Below are 7,598 nucleotides of genomic sequence, written 5' to 3'. Positions count from 1 at the left end.
CTTGGCAACTGAAGAGACACAGGCAGGGGAGGAGGGAGTGGTTGTACATTTTCAGTCCAAGGTGGATCTTACTCACTCTTAAAATTATGGCACCATGATTTACTTTTTCTTTTTTTCTCCCTCACGGGGCAGGTGGTAGAAACGTCATTTCTTTGTCATTGAAAGTTAAATGTCCTTTGGCTAAGCACAAGGGACTCTGTTATAGAACGATTGTACCTCTGGCCAAGCATGCTCCTTCAGAGCAGTGGCATGACTGTCCAATCATTAGATCATAATTCTGACATTCTACATGCTTGTTCTCCTTCTTACTACAGAGATTGGAGGAAAGCAGATGTTTTTAAAAGACATGTAAATTTATTTATTTATTTATTTATTTTTTGGCTTACGAAAATTTATTATTGTCATGTTTTCACATCAAAACTTAGGATCTTGGTCTTTCCTTCTTGCCTTTGTATAAGGCCAAGAGAGAGACATTGGCTACTTTGACAACCTTAAAGCGAACTCCAGGAATGTCACCAACAGCATGGCCTTTGCGACCAAGCAACCAGAACCTCATCATTTTCCTCAATAAAATTCAGACAACCATCATTGGGTACAAAGGCTGTGATTTTTTTGCCATTCTTGATCAGCTGGACCCTGACACACTTCCTGATGGCAGAATTTGGCTGCTTGGCTTCAACTCCTACTTTTTCCAGCAAGTTCCTTTTGCATGGGAAGCACCTCCAAAAGCCTTGGCCTTCAGGGCTGTGCCCAAATGGGCTTTCTTGTACTGTTTATCATGCCACTTCTGATCTCGTGGGTGGCTGCGGAGCTTCCTGGCAGTACGGAGACCACGACACTTGCCCATCCTGCCGGCGCCACGGGCCTAAGCAAAAGAGCAAGACATGTAAATTTAAATTTGGGACTTCCAAGTAAAACTCATGTAACTTTTTTGTTAATTGCACACTATACCGGCAGCAGCCCTCACCTCGTTAGTCAATAAGCATTTAGTGGTGCTCCTGGGCAAGGAGCTGGGGAGGACTGAGTGAGTAAGTGAGTGAGCATGTGGATGAATGAATGAACACACGCCACACTCTGTCTAGGGTGCACCTCCATACCACATTTTCCATTCTCTTGCTGACACTTGCAATTGCTCCCCTGTTAAAATGTCAGCCCATGCATGAGTGCAAAGACTGTTTCTGTCTTATTCATCACAGTCCCTGGCATGGCCCCAGGCACAAACATATTTGTTAAGTGGAGGGTGGTTGGTTGGATGGAAGGATGGGTTGATGAATAAATGTATGAACAAATGAATGAGTGAGAAAGAATGGTTTTCACCAAGTATTTTTTCATTTCCTTACTTATTCATTTTTATGTCTATTTTCATTCTTCTGCATTCATCTCTTTATAGCTTGCTTCATTCCAGAAAGGACTTAAAACATCATCGGAGGTGAAAGTTTTAATTTTGGGCCCCAAAGCAAATATTTCAGCCCGTGTCCCCCTCAGGTCATCATAATTTAGAACTGGACAGCATTTCCTGAACACCTGTCCCAGTCCAGGTGGGTCATGGAGGGATCATAAAACATGATTCTTGTCCTTCAAATGCTTTGAGTGTGGCAGTATAAAAGACTCATGCCAGTTCTGAAGAGAATGAAGGGATTCGTCCAAGGACTACCTAATGCAATGACAGCAAAGGGGGGAGGAAGGACATTTGCCTGAGCAGAATCAATCATATCTTAGTTTTTGTTTCTCCCTCATAGTGCTGGTCATTCAGCAATTGCTTGATACTTTTCAAAGAGATTTTATTAACACATAGGGGAAAGAGGTGCCACTTAGGACAAAGATTTATTTTCTTAGCATCCATGCAAACCAACTACTTTAGTTGCCCTTTTTGCTAGAAGGGAATGGGCAGAAATGAACACATTTTGGGAATTCTTTTGACCCCTTTTACTGAAAACCATAATAAGCATCAATAATCTGACAGGCTGTGGGCTGGATGCTGGGCTGCTGTTGGAAAGATCACAGTCTAGTGTAGACAAGGAAACAGGTGATCATAATACAGTATTAATGAGAGTGGTGACTGAGGTTCATACCTGGGTGCTGTGGGAGCAAAGAGGAGGGTGCTTACCTGAGCCATGGGCTTCAAGAAAGCTTCTTGATAAACCAATGGGACTTAGCCAAGGGAAGAAGAGGATGTTCCAGAAAGAGAGACCCCTCTGAACAATGGCCTGGGGACATGAAAGAGCACAACATGTTTAGGAAGCTATGAGTCTGTATCACTGTGACCTGGAGTGCATGGAGGGTGGGGGATTACGGAGAAACTGAGAGGTGAAGCCGGAGAGGTAGGCAAGTGCTATCTCATGAATGACTTTATGAGTCATACTAAGGAGTTCAGATTTCATTTCAAATGCAGTAGGGAAGCAGACACTGCAGGATTTTTATGCAGGAGGACATGATCAAATACATGTTCTAGACTCGTTTCTTGGACACAATGCAGTGGTTGGAGAAGGGAAGACTGGTGGCAGGGAGAGAGTTAGGAGACTTGTATAGCAGCAGGAAGATATGAGGCCTGGATTAGTGTAGTGACAGAATAGTGAACCATAGATGGATTCAAGACTATTGTAGAAATATCTGTGAAAAACAGAAAGTGCTCAAGAGAGAGGCCAGCAGTGGGCCTTCTGGTTTTCAATTTCACCTGCTCCTCCCTGGTACCTTCATTCCATCCACCTCTGCTGCTGGGATTCAATTCATTTCAGATGGTCTTAGAGCTCTCATGGTGGCAAGAAAAAAAACCCACCCCAAAGCAGGACTTTATAAGCAAATCAAACCTTTTCCCTTGTAAGTTCATCTATTAAAAGTAAACCCTATCACCTTGAGCTTTTAGCAGGGAGATTTTTCTCTGAATTTTCTTAATCAGCAGGGGTAAGGTGAGGGCAATTTTGCAGCTCAAGTCTACTCAAAATTGCTCCTTCAAAGAGCCAGAGATCCTGGCCCTTGGCCTGAAACTGGACACGGTTGTTTTTGCGCCTGCCGTACACTAGATTACCTTGGGGGCTTTGAACACCCACAAAAGCCAGGCCACACCCCCAACCAAGCACATCAGGGCCTTTGGGGGGGTGGAGCCCAGGCATCAGATTTTGTTAAGAGTCTCCAGGTGATCCCAGGGTGTAGCCAAGTTTGAGAAGCACTGAAGGAGAGGAAGTGTGCTAACTGACCTGGTAGCCATACAGAATCAAATTCCTACACCTCTTGGGAGAGGTCCACTGAGGCCAGGAAAGGTGAATCTTAGTTCTCTGAGTACATGAGAGTGTTGTTTTATGAAAAATTTCCTAAAGAACAAGAAGATAAAAACTTTAACAGAGTTGCCTGAGGTTAGAAGAGATTGAAGGGTCCCACAGTTCATTCCTCTGCCCCTAGCTTGCCTAACTGCCTCAGAACAGTCTGTGTCAGACCAGTTTCCACCTATCCCAATCTAGAGGAGATCCTCAGGACACCCTCACCGCCATTACATGCTCACCTTTCTTAGGCGAGTCTGGGGGCTTCTCAACACTCCCCACCAATTGTCTCTAACGGCAGAAGGAAAAGAAGATCCTGTGAAGGAGTCAAAATCCCTTCCTCTACCTGTAGCGGAGGAAAAATAATTTTCCCTCTACTTTTCGGAGTTCTTTCCTGAGACTCCCAGTAATAAAAGACAAAATAAAAGGAGGAAAAACAAGCAAATTTATTAACGTGTATACCTCAGGTATACTGGGAGATATCCAGGGAAAGATGAGTAACTCACTGAGGTAGGCTAAGCCACCAGTTTAAATACCATTTTTAGCTAAAGACAAGAGAAAGTTGGGGGAGGAGGAGGCCAGCTATGGGAGGTTACCAGAAAAAGCAGGGTAAACACGGGTAAGGCATAATTTGCAGATTTAAGTAGGTGCCTTCTCCTTGATTAGGGTCTCTTGTGATGGAGTCATCCTCCTCTTCTGGTACAGAGAAGGAGACACATTACAAACGGGGATTTCCTTTATAAATGTAAATGTCCTTTACAAAACGATAACTTGTATTTTTTGTACTTCTGTTTTCAGAGCTTCTCCCATGTCTCTGTTTCTCAAAATAATCAGCTCCAAATAATCCGTACGCCAAAGAGATGTATTTTGCGGTGGAATATCCTGCTATCCTTCATAATTGTCTCAGGTTCTCTCCAGCTGGGGTCCATAAATTAGACTGGCCAAGGACAGATTAATGAGAAAAGCAAACAGAAGTTTATTAACATATGTATCATATATGTACACATGGGAGCATGGAGTGATGAGTAAAGGGGTGGTCAGAACTTGAGTTTAAATACCAACAAAAGAAAAGGGGCTTGGGGCTTCCTGGCAGAGGGAGGGAAGTTTTGGGAAGGTGACCAAGAAAAGTATGGTGAACAGATTTGTTTAGTAAGGTCTGTTATGCATATTTAAATCGGTTTCTTCTCTACTGATGAGAGTTATTCATAGTCTTCCTCTTCCTCATACAGGAGAGGGAGACATCTTTACAAATGGAAAAATCCTTTATAAATATAAATTTCCATACAAAAGGAAAACTTGTGCCATGTTTTTAGAGCTTTTCCTGCTTCTGCTGGTTCTCAGTGGCCTTTAGCTCAAATAATCTATGTGCCAAAAAGTCATATTTTGGGGTGGTGTTGGGGAGTAAAAATTTATTCTGCCCTTCAGAGTTTTTTTTTGGCTGGCCTAAGAATTAAACTGACCCGAGACAGATTAGCAGGAGAAAATCAAATTTAGTTTATGTACATAGGGGGAATCCACATAAACATGAGAGATTCCAAAGACAGGTAGAATGAGGTATAAATGTCATTCTGAACTGAGGAGGAGGGGCTACAGGTCTGTGATTTCAAAGGGAAGGAAAGCAATTCACAGGAAGGTGAAAAAGAGTAAATGTTTGGTAAACAAATGTTTGCTAGGGCATTTGGAAATAATGGGACGTGGAGAGGAATTTTAACAAACAGATTTTGTAAAGTTCCTCTCTGTCTACCAAGCCTGAAAGAGGACTTTACCGCCATTTTGACCTTAGTCTGTACTTTCTGTTTAAGTTCTTTCCAGCTTATCTCTTAACTCAGGCAAAAGACTTGGAGGGCAAACCATCCCATGAAGGGAGTGGAAAACTACCCCCTCAAGCAATAAGGACTGCCCTGACTCCAACAATACCCTGTGTGATTGACCCCAAGACAATGATCAACCTGACTTTTACTGCCCACCTGCATGTACCCACCCACCTTTGTCCCACGTTTTACTTATATAAACCTAGAAGTATTTTCAGCACTTTGGACATTAGTCCACTGTCTTCCCAGTGTTGGCCTCACTGAAATAAATTCCGTTTTCATTTCACCACCGTTCATCTCTCTGCCTTTGGATTTTGTCAGTGGTGAGTGGTGGAATCTGGTCTGTTTGGGACCCTACCCCTGAACCCTGGTTACATACCTTATTTATCTATGGTGACAGCTCCTTCCCTGAAGCAGGTCCTCTAAATTTTTTTAGGCAGTTAGGGGAAGATCCCACAGGTTTTTCCTGAGGCTTCTTAGTTCCTAAAAATAATTGGCCTAAAACAATCCACATGCCAAAGAGACATATTTCGGGGTGGCATATTTTGTTCCCCTATAGTGGCGTGTTCTGGTACACCTCAGACCCATAAACCCAGGGCAGAGCCTCAGAGAGCCTGCAGATGCATGGGAGCTCTGGTTTGACCGCAAACAATTATGGTAATCTTGTCCTCTCTCCTCTAGTATGTCAATGTTGATTTCAATATAAAACTAATGTTTATAAATCACCAACTTTTATCTCCAAAAGATGGTCCATATTTATTTCTGCGGCTTCTTGCACGAACTGACAGCCCAGTGTACACACTGAAGATGATGATGGTGATGGTAAGTATTGTATACATGGCCCAGGCTGAGATTAAAGAGAGCAGAATATACCACCCCAAAATATGCCTTGTTAGCATAAGGATTATTTCAGTCTGATTATTTTTAAGAAAAAACAGGTATAAGAAAAACTCCAAAAACTGAGAAGTTACCTTTTTGCAGGAGACATTTACATTGATTAGAGAAATCTCCATTTCCAAGAGTATCTGTCTGTACTGGGAAGAGAAGGATGACTCTAAATCTCTAGATACTCTTATCAATGGAGAAAGCAAGGACTTCAATTTGCCTAACAGCCTTACCTTGTTTACTGTGCTTTTCCTGGTCACCTCCCACAACTGACTCCCTACCCTCCAGCATCTTCATTGTCTTTAGCTAGAGATGTTATTTAAGGTGGTGGCTTGGGTCATTTTGGAGAGTCACTCAGTTTCCCTGGGCATCTCCCATGTACATAGGAGGTATAGGTGTTGTTAAACTTTTGTTTGCTTTTCTCCTGTGAATCTGGCTTTTATTACAGGGGATCTCAGGCAAGAACCTAGAAGAATAGAGGGAAAATGATTTTTCCCCCCTCACATGATGCACGCGTGCAGTGGAAAGTGCATGGGATTTAGAGCTAGAAAGTCCTGTGTTTGAACACTAGCTATGACATTTACAGAGTGTGTGGCCTTGGGAAATATCCTTAACTTCTTGGAGACTCTGTTTACCTGTAAAATGGGACCGTGATGTCTGAGTTAAGGTTGTTATTAAGATGAGAGATATTCTATATGTCTGACAGACATTGAATAAATGCTGGTGACTCATTATAGAATTCCCTAATATCCACTAAAACTTCTCTAGTCATAAAGTGGAGAACAGGCAGCTGATGTTGTCTTTTTCATATCTGTGACCCTGTCCACTGAGATCCTTCTCTGGGCATCCCTGAGCCCCCCCAGAGCACACAGCCCAGCTCAGGGCCTGATCCACAGCAGGTCTCAGATGAACATGTTGTAAACTCACCTCCATCATGTCTAGTGCATAGGGAGACCCAGCAATCAAACATATTGATTAGTGCTCCCTAATAAGGTCATGCACAATGTCCCATTCTCATGTGACACTGTGAGAGGGCCAGTTAAGGGTGAGGTCTAGTGTGAGGACAGCTGGGTCACAAAGCACACTGACCCTGGTAGAGACACCATGAGTACCTGAGTCAGAAACTCCTCCACGGCCATAGGGCTCACTCCCCTTGCACTGCTAAGCCCCAGGTACGCGACGATGACCAGAATCGTACATCAGGAGTAAGTGGCTGGCATTTTCCACTGCTGTTGGGCTAAATGGGCTTCTTCCTTTCCAAGTCCTCCTCCCTATAGATTGCCAATGCCTGGAGAGGAAAAGTAAGGCCTCTCTGGATTGAAGTGGGGAGGAACATGTGCCTAAGCAGTCTCTATCCACCTCGGCTGCCTGGCCAACACCTAGGAGAACCTGGGGCAGCCATGGAGCCATCTGTTCAGTGAGTGGAAAAGAAGGATGGTCCTATTATGTGGAATGTTCAGGCCTGACTGCCCTACATTGCTGCATGTCCATTGCAAATGACTGAGTTCCTGTTGATCCCAGAACCCCAGGGCTCTCAGCGACTGAGGGAGCTACAACCTTTCCAGAGTTCTGAGAAGGAGGTGGAGGGAGGAGGTGATCGCCTCTCCCTTCCTGCACGGACATGGTTATATGAGAGTGGTTGATAGCA

General features: G+C 43.7%; 1 pseudogene across 1 annotated transcript; it reads right to left on the bottom strand.

Moving 5' to 3' along the window:
* Window positions 1–401: 401 nt before the first annotated feature.
* Window positions 402–2,126, bottom strand: LOC114207126 (small ribosomal subunit protein uS12-like; annotated as a pseudogene). The gene is made up of 2 exons (XR_015766489.1): window positions 2,108–2,126; window positions 402–865 (listed from the first exon to the last, which is right to left on the bottom strand). The product of XR_015766489.1 is annotated as a small ribosomal subunit protein uS12-like (transcript).
* Window positions 2,127–7,598: the final 5,472 nt, after the last annotated feature.

The sequence above is a fragment of the Eumetopias jubatus genome, unplaced genomic scaffold (genome assembly GCF_037043125.1).
Source record: "Eumetopias jubatus isolate StellerSeaLion01/CBP00866 unplaced genomic scaffold, mEumJub1_p1.0 scaffold_1, whole genome shotgun sequence".
Classification (NCBI taxonomy): domain Eukaryota; kingdom Metazoa; phylum Chordata; class Mammalia; order Carnivora; family Otariidae; genus Eumetopias; species Eumetopias jubatus.
Note: the sequence above shows the minus strand (reverse complement) of the source record. Positions and strands in the feature narration are given on the sequence as shown.